The 14,494-nt window shown below is 45.6% G+C and overlaps 1 long non-coding RNA gene across 1 annotated transcript in view; it reads right to left on the reverse strand.

Annotated features, from left to right (window-relative positions):
• LOC127000098 (uncharacterized) overlaps positions 1 to 14,494 on the reverse strand; it is a 76,234-nt gene that overhangs the window by 38,940 nt on the left and 22,800 nt on the right. The window contains exon 2 of the long non-coding RNA XR_007753780.1: positions 6,450 to 6,524. This is a non-coding gene — a long non-coding RNA (uncharacterized LOC127000098). The remainder of the gene's footprint in view (positions 1 to 6,449; positions 6,525 to 14,494) is intronic.

Below are 14,494 nucleotides of genomic sequence, written 5' to 3' on the forward strand. Positions count from 1 at the left end.
GAGAGAGAGAGAGAGAGAGAGAGAGAGAGAGAGAGAGAGAGAGAGAGAGAGAGAGAGAGAGAGAGAGAGAGAGAGAGAGAGAGAGAGAGAGAGAGAGAGAGAGAGAGAGAGAGAGAGAGAGAGAGAGAGAGAGAGAGAGAGAGAGAGAGAGAGAGAGAGAGAGAGACGAAAAAGGTACAGGTCAACCTACCACCTCCTTTGCCGTCGTTCCCACCTTTCCATCCATGCCCCAATGCTGCCACCTTCCCTCACTCAGTCTCTTTTTCTCCACCTCCCGAGCTCCCCCTCTGCTCCCCCCCCCTCCCGTAATGGTGGGCGTGGCAGGAGAGCGGACAGCGAGGGGGTCATCTGTGTTTCCCTCAACTGACTAATTGTCGCCGCGTCTCGTAAGCGTCCTGCACAGCGTGGTATTAGACAAGGAAGACCACGATAAGAGGCCGATATTTATCCCTGGATAATGACTACCATGAAGGGCAGACCTTGCACACGATGGGCCCGCCGCCACCACCACTGCCACCACCTCCACCACCACCACCACTACGACCACCACCATGACCACCTGTACCACCATCTGTACCTCCACTACTACCACTAACTACCTCTAATAACTTTTGACTGGTTGACCCTCTTCCTTACCCACTCCTCCTCCTCTTCTTCCACCTTTCCGTCCTTCTCCTCCTCCTTCTCCTCCAGCTCCACCACTCACACAAAAGAGTTTAAAAAATTCTCAATACGTATGTCAATCTTTCTTCCTCCAAGGTCTGTCCCTCACCCTCGCTTTCTTCGTGTTCCGTTTTCTCCCTCCCTCTTCATCTCTCCCGATCATATTTCTTTACCTTCTACCCTTTTTTTCTCTATGTCTGTCTTTCCATCCGTCCCTGTGCCTGTTTGTCTGTCTCTCTCTCTCTCCAAGTAATGCGTTTTTATCCTTCTCATTTTTTTTAGTATCCAATTTGCATATTCATGATGGCTTCACATATGTATCCAAGGAATATAGAGAGCATTTATTACCGATTGTGCATTTTTACTTATTGGTTAGCACAGAAAGCAAAGGGGCGAGTTAAATTAATGAGAGAGAGAGAGAGAGAGAGAGAGAGAGAGAGAGAGAGAGAGAGAGAGAGAGAGAGAGAGAGAGAGAGAGAGAGAGAGAGAGAGAGAGAGAGAGAGAGAGAGAGAGAGAGAGAGAGAGAGAGAGAGAGAGAGAGAGATTGAGAGAGAGAGAGAGAGAGAGAGAGAGAGAGAGAGAGAGAGAGAGAGAGAGACGAAGATTAAGAAATAGAAGAAGAAGAGGAAGAAGGAGAAGATGATGCACTCTGGCGCAGGTGAGAAAGAAAAGCATGGAAGAGGTGGTAGTAATTGTGCAAGGATGGTGGTGGTGGTGGTGGTGGTCCTGGGACTGGCTGAGGCAGTGCAAGTGGTGGGGGCGGTGAGCCGGTACTGCTCCTTGCTGCTAGTATCTTAATAAATTGTGCTCCTGATGGGGAGGTGGTGGCGGGGCGGGTGTGTAATCTGCAGTCTTTCATCAAGGGTTACGGGAAAAAAAAAAAAAATCCAAAGAAATCGAGGAGATCCGATCGCCTGGCCGGACAGTTGGTCAATCCGTCAGTCAGTCAGTCAAGTCAGGCATCAAGTCAGGGAATCAGTCAACGTATAAAACATTACTCCACCACCCACTCATTGAATTAATATATTTAATGTATGCATTTTTATACCCAGGTTGTTTTAGAATTTATTAATAATCCAGCCAGGTAGTAAGTATATTCGCCTATTGATCAGTAACATATAAATGATTTACCGAATAATTGAATACTGTTTTTGGCAAATCAGTCAGAGGCCAGTAGTAAGTCAAATAGTCAGACTGTCAATTAGCACACACACACATTCGTATATATATATTTAATTATATACATGTGTGTGTGTGTGTGTGTGTGTGTGTGTGTGTGTGTGTGTGTGTGTGTGTGTGTGTGTGTGTGTGTGTGTGTGTGTGTGTGTGTGTGTGTGTGTGTGTGTGTGTGTGTGTGTGTGTGTGTAAATAATAATAATAATCGGTTTATTTCGCAGATGGCAGCCGTTAGGCTGAAAATGTACATATCAAAATTACAAAGTGTAACGTGTGTGTGTGTGTGTGTGTGTGTGTGTGTGTGTGTGTGTGTGTGTGTGTGTGTGTGTGTGTGTGTGTGTGTGTGTGTGTGTTCCTCCTCCTCTCTCATTAAGTATAAAAACCTCTACTTCTACTAATTGAATTTCGTTCATTCACCGCGGGTTCTATCTCACCACTTATCCTAATGACCAGTCGTATCTTTTTTGATGAATTATCTTAATTATTATAAATGCTCTGGGCCCCACGCCATATTTTCCACTGATAGCTAACTTTTTTGCTGCCCCGTGTAGAGAGGATCGTGTACTTTACTTTACGGTGATGCTTGGGTCCTCCCCGCTCCTCTCCTTTGCCAGCACCTTGCCTCCACTCTAGAATTTTCACCAATCTCAAATTCTTATCAAAATATATATTTTCATTTTCTTTTTTTCTTGTTGTTGTTGTTGTTGTTGTTGTTGTTTTTTCTTTTTTCTTTTTCTTTTTTCTTCTTCTGATCATCATCATCATCATCATTATCATCATCATGTTTAGTAATGGAAGTGCATAATCGATTAATGTGTCATCTGCCCTCCTCCTCCTCCTCCTCCTCCTCCTCCCCCTCCTCTACTCCTTATTTCTCTGCTGGAATTTCCTCGAGGACAAAAACACAAGGTTGAGGAGAGAGACGTCTGTTTGTTAGAGGTCTGCATTCGTTTACATTTATCTATTAGCCCAACGACATCAGCATCATGAGGTTGGCATTTCCTTTTTATTTCATCTTTGCTGTTTTCTTTAACATGCAGCTAGTTAAACATATTACTTTGATGACGATACCTGAACTCCTCCATAAAATCAGACCACATTAAATATTAGTACCTTATCCCTTGGAGTGGGGACATAAATATCCGACCCAGTGAATGGACTGAAGGTGAGGTCGCGTGGTGGGGAGGGAGCAACCATAGCAAACCAACCAACACAAATGAGGGCCGTTGGGATGCTTAGAGCCGAAGGACAGGAAGGACATATATATAGCTGGTCAGGAGGCCAAGGATGCTGCACCCCTCACAGTTCCTCCTCCACCACCTGCCTAGCTGTTACCGCAGAAAAAGCGAAAATGGTGGGCGTATGAGACCTTATCAGGGACGGATTAGGTAACAAAGTCAGAAAACCGTGAATCATTGCCGTCCACAGAGCCGCCATCAGCAACACGAGCACCAAGGCAGGGGAGACTCTTGAATGGAGGTGTTGTAGCCACTCGCTGCCAACTTCTGTCTCCCAGGACGGCGCCGCGTCAGCCAAATTATAGAAGTGTCTGACTCAAAGAGACACGCCTGAGTCTCATCCTTACCTCTGCCCCATCGCTTGGCCACGGAGAGATCGTAATGTCACGCTTGCTTTGGGTGCCTGTAATTATCCGATCGTCTTTTGTTGTCAGGTACGTCAGGTGTCTGAGAGCGAGGCAGGCGTTCGAGCCCCGTTGGTCGTCTCCAGGGCCATGAACCGATAAGCGGGTCCTTTGAGGTGCCTCGGTCACTATCGGGATAGAGCATCGCGTCGCTAACTGGCCGTGAAAGTGGAAGTTTGAGGCGGCGTATAGGGAGAGGGAGTTCGATGCCTCGTCGTCGTGGTTACTACAAAGGCTTGAAGTTGGTATTCTCAGACGTTTCCGCCTCTCACGTCAGCTATTTCCAAAGGCCAAACATGAGATCAGTCGGATTCTAATGAGTGTTACTTAAGGCTCATGATACAAAAGAAGAGTCAAACTACCAGGGTCATAAAACTACTCCCTGGAAATACTCATGACTCCAGTGAAAGTCTTGTCAAATATGTGTGCTTGGGCACCGAAATGTAGAAGAATATGACCCTGAGCCTCCTTCCCCTTGTCACTTTGTTCGCATCGATTTCATTGGGTGTGGCAGGGCAGGCGCATTTGACTATACTCTATGAACTGTATTTATATCCCAACTGACTCTTGTTATCGAAAATGTTACATAAGTGGATGGATGATATAAATCAGAAGAGTAGCAACAGTAAAACAAAACAAAAAGTGTATATTGTCCAGTTTTAGCAAAATGCACTTGTGGCATATTCAAGAGAAGTGAGAAAAGGCAATTGAGGTTTCAGTACTCTCTTTCCCACGCTCTTAGGAAAACCATACTCTATGGGAAAACAACAGAGTAAAAAATAAAATAAAAATAAACGTATCAATGAAAAAAAGAAGTCTAAACAAAGCAAAAATTCTTCACCATCGCCATCTAAAACAGAACGGTTAAGTGCAATTTTCCGTTGACGTGCGTGAAAACCCTCCACCAAAAATAAAAAGCATTTCACCCACAGCATTTTTGAAGGACGCTCTTTGTAGGTGTTCTCAAGTCTCCTGCGGTCATGGGAGGAGACAATGCTCTTGCTGCCTCACCCTTGGCCCATCGCGGGGACAATAGAGCACGTTAGCCGCCCCGTAATTGCCCCATACGCCCCAGGGGTACGGAGGCGTGGGCGTGGGTGAGGGTGGACCATCTGGGGTGACTGGACTGTATGGCTAAGGGTGGAACAGTACTGGTGGAGGCTCATTAGTGAACTCAAGAGATATACTGAAAACATTATAATTCTCTGGGTCTTGGGGTTGGTAGTGTAGCTGTGGGTGTAATGAGATGCAAGGTGATGTAAGTGTGAGAAGAACAGTATAGGGTGACTTATTAATGTGTCGAGGAGGTGGGGAGAGTGCAGGAGTAGGCTTAAGAGTGAAGAATCGGAATGTCTCCTGCTAGTGGGGTTTTAGAGTTCTTTGGGGTTATTAGAGTGGATAGGGGGATGCCCGGGAGCACTGCTGGGGTGTTGCGCATTGCGCAGTTGCGCATCATTGCTCTCTCTCTCTCTCTCTCTCTCTCTCTCTCTCTCTCTCTCTCTCTCTCTCTCTCTCTCTCCCCCCCCACACACACACACACACACACACACCACACAGTGACACACAAACTCCCGGCGAGTAGTTATTCCCTCCCTCACCTGGCGGCGCCTGGAGGCTTGATTGCATCACCCGCACGATTCCCACCAGAGCAGCAGCACCTCTCCGGGACCCCGAGGAACGGTATTGTCCGAGGAGCCGCGCGGTCCCTAATTAATATCATTGACAAGGGACGGTGATAGATAGAGGGGGACAGAGGGAGAAAGGAAATACTTGGTGTCTCTGTGAGTGTCCAATCAACCCTCCTCGTTCTCAAGACCATCGTAGCCTCGATCTGGCCGGCAGGACGTCACGCAGCCCGCGACGGTGAATCGGTGTGTTTAAGTGACAAGTGTCTGTAATCATGTCCGAGGAGTGACCAGCTAGGGTATGGTTAGCGGTGATGACAGCCGCGGGAGAGGACAGACGACTGGTGTTGATAGCAGTCGTGTTGCTGATGGTCAACAGAAGGGTAGCGCCGTGGTCCTGTTTGTGACCAGGTTTGGGTAGCCACGAAGGGAAGAGGAGGAGGAGGAGGAGGAGAAGGTGAAGGAGGTGGAGGAAGAGGAAACATTAAAAACATAGAAAAGACGGCAACAGAAAGCCTGTTAGCTCATGACGAAGCTGCCTGTTTTAGTGATATAAATCAATTCGTCAGCCATTCGAGTGACCTACGGAACAGATTAAGCAATTTTGTACGTGCGCGCAGGTACGTTAGATACTGTTCATAAAGAAGTTGATCGTGTTGTCACTAATAACCCTTTCAGGATGGTTGTTTCAGTGGCGGATGACTCTGTTTGAGAAATACCGCATACCGAATCGATACCTTTATACTGCATCACTTCGTTTGAAGTATTTCACCATTATTTCTAGTTTTCAGGTTAGTTTGGGGCACATGAAATCTTAAGAGTGATGGACATTACTGAACGTGTTCAGGTATTTGAAGACATGTACCTAAAACCCCCTCAGTCATCTCTTTTCTAACGTAAAGATATTGAGTCGCTTGAGACATTCTTCATTAGGTTCAATCCTCAATGATAGTATCATTTTCGTAGAGCGTAGCTGTACTCTCTCGATCAATTTAACGTCCTTGTAATAGAGGACCTGAAATGCATTGCGTATTCCAGGTGGAGTTTCACCATTGAGTAATATAAGGGAAGCATTACTCCCGGCATCTTACACATTATGCTCTTCGCTAGGAACCAGAGTATAATATTTATTTTTATTTTTTGCCGGCAGCTTTACAGTGGTTTGTGTCTTTCCAGTCACTGGTAATAGTGACCGCAAAGTCTGTATCCTCCTGTGCTGCTTTTAGTGGTTCCCCATGCATGCAACATGTATGGTTACTTTTCTGGACCCAAGGAGGTGGAAGAGAAGGAGGACGTAAGGAGGACGAAGAAGAAAAAAAAGGAAAGAAGAAAGAGCACTTACAGTAGGCGGTGTTGGTTGTTTTGTCTGCCCGCTCCTGATGGCCACACGCATCCCAGCAACGTGAGGACCGTAACGCTGACGAGGAAAATGATGTATGTAGTTACGTTTCGTAGGGTCCTGGTTTTGTTCTGTCCACACCATTAATAGGAGAAGAAAGATGAAGGAAGGAAAAAAGGAATGAGCAGCGACGTGAGGATTGCACCGCAGACGAGAAAATGATCTATGTCTGCGTGTCTGCGGTCTCTGGTTGTGTTCACTGAAGGAGGGCAAGGAAAAATAAGAAGAAACATTTGGCAGGGAAAATCTTGCTATAATGATGTTTGCAGGTCTGTCTGTCTGTCTGTCTGTCTGTCTGTATCTCTCTCTCTCTCTCTCTCTCTCTCTCTCTCTCTCTCTCAACACTATAACTCTTTCTCTCATCCACATTCTCTGCAAAATACAATATCTTTACCCTTTCATCCATCTTTTTTATTCTTCGATCCACCCCCGATCACTCCCTCACTCACTCCCTCGCTCCATCACTTCTTCCCTCCCTCTCCTCCTCCGTTCCCAGCCTCCTGACCCACGCTCTCTATCGGCTCCGTCCACTCTTCCTCACCCTTGCTCAGCCCGCCTCCATTATCCACGTCAACATACACAATTAATGACCGTCAATCTCGCGCGGATTTAAATACAAATTACCGGGTACCAGAGGGCGCGGCCGTGATTGGTTGTTCAGCTCGTCCAGGCGTGTCGTGATTGGCGGACGCTGATCTTGTAAACTATTTCCGATGGTTAGTTAAGGCGTTAGCTCTGACCAATGGCGAAGCGACGGAGAGAGAGAGAGAGAGAGAGAGAGAGAGAGAGAGAGAGAGAGAGAGAGAGAGAGAGAGAGAGAGAGAGAGAGAGAGAGAGAGAGAGAGAGAGAGAGAGAGAGAGAGAGAGAGAGAGAGAGTTAGACAGACAGACAGAGAAAATATAGTTTGATATATTTTAGGGAGACAAATGTGTGTAGAGAGATAAAGGAGGCATAGAGAGGCTGAAAGTTGATGTGGGAGAGAGTCGACAGAGAGGAAGGAAGTATTGAGAGAAAACGATAAATGGAATAGTAATAAAAAATAACGAGAGACGAAGAGGACGAAAATTGATGGTGGGAGAGAGAGAGGAAGGAAGTGCGGATAAGAAGAAAAAAAAAAAGAGAAAGGAAAAAAGAACGTGCGAAAAGGAAGAAGGAATATAACATCAGGAGGGAACGTGATTTGGAGAGAAGGAAGAGACGTGTGGGGAGAGGAAGGAGGCGTGGGAAGGCGGACGACGGATGAGGGAGGGATGGAGGGAAGGATGGCAGCAGGGAGAGAGTTAAGGATGGAGGGAAGTTGGGATGGGTCAGCCGTAAGGAAGCTGATTAGGGTTGATAAGAGATTGATGGAGATATGGGAAAGAAATACTGCCGGACCGCGTATGATTATGATTATTATTGCTATTATTATTTTAACGTTATTATTGACGTTGCTATTATTTTTGGAGTTATCATTATTATCATTATCAGCATTATTACTCTTGACACTAGCAGCAATAGCACCGGCAGAGGCAGAAGCCGCAGCAGAAGCAACAACAGTAGTGGTAGTAGTAGTAGTTGTTGTAGTAGTAGTAGTAGTAGTAGTAGTAGTAGGGCAGTAATGGTAGTAGCAGCAGCATTAGTAAAAGCTTAGTAGTAGTAGTGCTAATATTAGTTTTTTGTTGTATTCGTTGTAGCTGTAGAAGTTGTATTAGTTGAAGCAGACGGAATAATTATATTGTTAGTTGTAGTGGTCATTCTTCCTCCTCGTCCTCGTCCCCGTCGTCCTCGCCTTCATCGTCGTCCTCAACCTCGTCCTCGTCCTCCTCGCTGTCTTTGTCGTTCTCCCTTCTCCTCCTCCTCCTCCTCGTCCTCTTCTTTGCACACCTCCACCTGAGCCTCCTAATTACAGATGCTCAGGGGACACACAGGTAACTCTCACGTCATAGATCCCTTAAAGTGAGGTTCGGGGAGATAATGACAGGAGGTGCGGAGGGGAACGGAAGGGACGAGGAAGAAAAGAGAGAAAATAAGGAAGAAGAATAAAAATAGGAAAGCAATAAAAATAATCATCAAGGTAAAGAAAATATTGAGTAAGATATTAATGATGCTTATAATATTGGCAATAATAACGGTAATAAATGTGATAATAGTAATGAAAATAAACAGATAAAAGGAAAAATAGCAAAAGGAAAAGAAGAAGAAAAGAGAAAAAAAGAAATGATAGGAAAAAAAAGAAAAGAAATAGGAGAGTAAAAGATATAAAATACAATACACAGAAAATATAAAAAGAAGACCCGAGAAGAAGCCTGAATATAACCTAAGGCGGAGATACGTACAAAACCCTACAGTGAAGAATAACACGAGAACCAAAAAAACGAAAAAAAAAAAAAAGACAGTGAAGGAAATTAAGGTTGAAAGGGGCCAATGAGAGGGGGGGTAGGGAGGATTAGGGGCAGTATATTGGGTCCACCTGATTGGGTCCCGCATCACCTGTTTGCTGGCTGACCGGGGTACCTGACACGTCCCGCCCTGCTATTTCCGAGTTGTGAAAGATAATTATTGATGTCAGGCTGTGGTGGTGGCGGCGGCAGTGGTGATGGTGGAGGTGATGATGGTGGTGTTGGGTCCCCTCCTCCTCGTCCTCCATCTCGTCGTCCTCAAATTCGTTCTCGTCCTTCTCGTCCTCCTCGTTCTCCTTATCGGTTTCCCTTCTCCTCCTCCTCCTCCTCCTCTCCTCTCACAACCCATGTTCATATAAGGGACAGTTAGGCAGCATGTGTGTGTGTGTGGGTGTGGGTGTGGGTGGGGTGTAAGTGTGTGTGCGTGTGTGTGTGTGTGTGTGTGTGTGTGTGTGTGGGTTTATCGCCGGCGCCCCACGAACGAGGCTTGATTCTAGTGTTAAATCTTTGCCATGTTTCTTTATCAAGTGATGGATTGCAATTAATAACGCCCTCCTCATTTCCTCCGCCGCCTTGCTCTCCTCTCCTTCAAAATCCATCATCGGTTTTCATTCCTTTACTCTCCATCCTAGACGCGGCTCATCCCTTTTTTTTAATCCGTCCCTTCCTCCCACTCCTTAAAAACTCTATGATCAGTATTCTGAAACGCCTCCACCTCTCACATCAACTATTTCCAAAGGTCGAATAGGGGATCAGTCCGGTTCTAGAGAGTGTTTCTTTAGGTTCATGGTACGGAAGAAGGGTCAGACCACCATTAGGGTCATAAAAGTACCTCTGGAAAGGCCCAAAACTCCTATACGAAAGCCTTGTCAAATGTGTGTGTTTGGGTGTCGAAATGTTTAATAATACGGCCCTATGTCCTCTTTTATTCCATCCGTTCTCCCCTAAAAGAGAAAAAATGCTTTCTCTCCACCTTGTCTCTAAGATCACATCCGCATTTCATCCTCCTACCGCTCTTCATGTTCTCTCCTTCATTTGTTTTCTCCTCGTCTCTTATTATGTGACATTCAAGAGCTGGGATTCTTTGAGCTACTGAGAGTCCCAGTTTATATCTACATGTTGTGTCTTCACTCACAAGTCCTTCTTTCAATATTTCTTTTAGTTTTGTCGTTTTTCTTCCATATTACCCCCTTCAGTTTTCTCCTTCGTTACTTCATAGTTCATTGTACCTTTTTTTCTTTTTCTTAATTTTAGTTTTCTTCCTTCCTTCCTTTTTCCTTTCTTTTTTTCTTTTCGTCTCTTCTTTCCATCATTGTACCTCTCCTTTCTTTTTCTTAATTTAAGTTTTCTTCCTTCCTTCCTTTTTCCTTTCTTTTTTTTCTTTTTGTCTCTTCTTTCCATCATTGTACCTCTCCTTTCTTTTTCTTAATATCGGTTTTCTTCCTTCCTTCCTTTTTCCTTTCTTTTTTTTCTTTTCGTCTCTTCTTCTTTCCATCATTGTATCTTTCCTTTCTTTTTCTTAATTTAAGTTTTCTTCCTTCCTTCCTTTTTCCTTTCTTTTTTTTCTTTTCGTCTCTTCTTCTTTCCATCGTTGTACCTCTCCTTTCTTTTTCTTAATTTCAGTTTTCTTCCTTCCTTCCTTTTTCCTTTTTTTTTCTTTTCGTCTCTTCTTCTTTCCATCATTGTACCTCTCCTTTCTTTTTCTTAATATCGGTTTTCTTCCTTCCTTCCTTTTTCCTTTCTTTTCGTCTCCTCTTCTTTCCATCCCTCCTAATCTTCTACACTGATAGTCACCAGAAACCTCCAACTAATGCAATATCGCCTCATCACGTCATTTTTCATCTACATTTTCTTATATTCCTTTGTCCATCCTCTTCTTTTCTCCCATCTCAATCCTCTTTCCTTTTTTTCCTCTGTTGTACAATTACTCATACATTTATAACTATTCTCATCTCCTCCTGCACACACACACACACACACACACACACACACGCACACACACACACACACACACACACACACACACACACACACCCACACACTTAATCTCTGTCAACCACCTCGTGCTTCCTAGACCATTATCATCCCTCGCTCCTTTCCTCCCGGCCCTCTCTATTATCTCCTTGCCTTCTGCTTCTTTCCTTTAACCCAACTCTACCTCGCATCTATTTATTCCACTTGTACAATGACCAACACCTCATTATCCGCCCCATTGTGGTTATTCATTATTCACAAGCCGTTTTTATTTTTCATCCTGTCAACTCCATTACGATTTTTTTTTCATTTTCTTTTTCATCCGGATTTTCTTTACCCGTTTTCTTTAGTTCCCTTCCTTTGCTTTCTTGTCATCACTCATCTCTATTTTTTCTCCCTGACATTCCTTTTCTTTTCTCTATGTCCCCTCGTAAGTCTTTTCAGCCATTTTATTATTTTCTTTTACTTCTTACCTTTACTTTTCTTTGCTAACATCTTTCTTCTTCCTTCTTTTCTTTCCTCTCTCTTTCTATCCTCTTGCATCACTTTATCCCTTCTTTTCTCTCCTATCCATTTCTTCAGCAACCTTCTTTTTCCTTCCACCCCGCCAGCAGCTTCTTCGTCTTCTTTTTTTTTTTTTTACCTCTCCAGAAGACTTGGCATCTCTACCTTCCTCAATTCCTTCCTTCCTTTATCTTCCTGTTGTTTTTTCCCTTACCTTCATCCCTCTGTCAGCCTCTGCTCTTCTTCCCTTCACTCCCATCGTTGGCCTTCCTTTCTTCCTCCCAAGCATTCGTTAGCCCATTCCTCCCAATTATCATCTTTTCTACCTCTTCTTTTCTTCTTTCTTCTCCTTTTCCTCTTCCCTCCATACATCGTTAGTTCCTCTGTCCTTCTCTCTATCCAGCGTCAGTCATTCCTTTATTCCCTCCTATGTGTCAATCCTTTCCCTTCCTTTCTTTCAACTCTTCTTTCTCTTCATTTCTCCGCCATGCCTCCCTTCCTTCCCTTCATCTCCTCATCAACCCTTCCCTCGTTCCCTCCTTTCCTCCATCTAAATATCAACCCTGTCCCTTCCTTCCGTTTACCTCCTCTCTCTCATCCCTCCGACAACCCTTCCTCCCTTACCTCCATCCCTTCGCCAACCCTTCCCTACTTTCCTCCATCCATCGCGACACCTCTCTCCTTCCCTTCATTTATCCATTAGCCCATTTCTTGCCTCCCTCCATCTCTTCGTCAGCCTTTTCCTTCTCTTCCTCCATCCCTTCATCAACCTTTTCCCTCCCTACCTTAATCTTCCCTTCATCCCTTCCTCCCTTCCCTTCCCTCCATCCTTCCACCAGGCCTTTCCTTCCCTTCTTCCATCTCTCAATCATCCCTTCCCTCCTTCTTTCTATTCCTCCTCCACCCCTTTCCTCCCCTTCCTCCATCCCTCAATCTGCCCTTCCCTCCTTCCTTTATCCCAATTCCTCTATTCCCTGTCAACCCTCCCTTCTTTCCTCCATTCCTCCGTCAGTCCTTCTCCATACTTACCTCCATTACCCTACCAACCCTTTCCCTCCCTCTCCATATCCCTCCATCACCCTTTCCCTTCTTTCCCTTCGTCCCTTCGTCACCCCTTCCCTTCTTCCATTCGTCCCTCCATCACCCCTTCCCTTCTTTCCTCCACCCCTCCGTCAGTCCCTTCCCTCCCACCCTTCCCCCCCTTCAGGCCCTCGTCAGACCCTTCTAAGGCCGCCCTCTCGTCGCTGTCGTCTGAGTCGTGTCTTTGATGTCCCGTAATGAGGGCCGCCCGCTGACCCCCTCCTCCCCAATCCCCCCATCCCTCCATCTTTCCCTTCCCTCTTCCCTCCCTCCCTCTCTCCCTTCATCCATATACCTTTCTCCTTCTCTCCCGCCTTTCCTCCTTCCTTCCATCTTTACCCAACTTCCTCCCATCCATCCCTTTCTCCTCCCGTCTTTCCCGTTCATCCATATATTTTCTCCTTGTTTTCTTTCTCCGTTCCATTTTTCATTCCGTTTGACCTTCTGTTTCTCTCCTTTCCTCCTTCTTGTGCTCCATACCTTTCTTTTCTGCTTTATGTTTTCCTTTCTTCCTTTCATTTATACTTATTTCCATCTTTTTTTCCTTTCTTTCGTTCCCTCCCACCATTTCTCTTCATTGACACCTCTTTCCTCCATTCAAAACACCATTCTAGCCCGTATTCCTGTACTCAGTGTGTGTGTGTGTGTGTGTGTGTGTGTGTGTGTGTGTGTGTGTGTGTTCACGTCAGGCATGATGGACCTCTCTTGTGTTTGTGGTGAATCTCTTGCATCTTTAATATCTCCCATTTCTCTCTGACCTGTCGCCTAGCATTTTCTGTCTGTCTGTCTGTCTGCCCTTCTGTCTGTCTGTCTGTCTGTCTGTCTGTCTGTCTGTCTGCACTTCTGTCTGTCTGGTCTGCCTGTTTGCCTGTCTCATCATTATTATTATTTTTTTATCATCATTATTATTTATACTATACCATTTTTATTATCATGGGTCTCTGGTGCAGTGGTCAGCGTGCCAACCTACGAATCTGCGGGCCTGGGTTCGAATCTCGGCTGTTGCTATTGCTGTTACTGTTGTTGTTGCTGACTTTGCTTCTGTTGTATTCTCTGCTGCTTCTGTTGTTTGCGTTTCTTAACACTCATACAACAACGGAGTCTCGAGATGTATATAATAAGTGTCGTGGCTCCGTACGCGATGATTAGGGTGACGTGACCACGACGATAATGATGACGGCGACGGCGACGAGGCGGTGGCGGGGAGGCATTTGAATTCTGAGGCAGCAATGCACTGTAATCACGATGACACGAGGCTCAATTAGGAACCCCCGGTGAAAAATACAGTGATTGAGCCCCTTGTGAAGATAATGGTAGCGTGGCCGCCTTTATGGGGCACGGAGGGAGTGAGGAGAGAGAGAGAGAGAGAGAGAGAGAGAGAGAGAGAGAGACTAAAGATAAAACAAGGAAAGGAGAAGTAGTAAAAGTGGAGAGTTACGTAGAGAGTGGGAAGGGAGAACGGGGAGACAGAGACGGAGAGAAGAGGGGGGGTAGGGTTGAATGGAAGGAAGGAAGGAGTGGAGAGAGGTGGAGAGAAGTTAAGTGGAAAAGGAAGAGAGAAGTGGAGAGGATAACTGGTGGACGTCGGGATTGGATAAGGTGGAGAAATGGACTGACTAAACTATATAGACTCCACTTCAGACACATCCTCACCCCCCCTTTCCACCTCCCTTTCCCTCTCCAACCTCCTATTCACCTCAGCTTCCCCTCCTATCCACCCCCCTTCTACAAAGTCCCTACTGTCCCACCTTTTCCTCCTCCTACCCTCCCTTCCTCAACCCCACAACTTTCCACCTTCGCCTTCTCCTACCCCCCCTCACCACTCCTTTCCACAAGCCCCCTACTGTCCCACCTTCGCCTCCTCCTACCCTCCCTCACCCCTCCTTTCTACGAGCCCCCTACTGTAAGACTGACAGGAATTATATGGTAATTCACACAATCATACCATAAACAGGGCATGGACATGACGCTAATGACGAGGCCACTGGAGAGCTGAGAGATATATAGAGTGGAGCTTTAATTTCATCCTTCACTCCTCCGCTCTGACC

The sequence above is a fragment of the Eriocheir sinensis genome, chromosome 17 (genome assembly GCF_024679095.1).
Source record: "Eriocheir sinensis breed Jianghai 21 chromosome 17, ASM2467909v1, whole genome shotgun sequence".
Classification (NCBI taxonomy): domain Eukaryota; kingdom Metazoa; phylum Arthropoda; class Malacostraca; order Decapoda; family Varunidae; genus Eriocheir; species Eriocheir sinensis.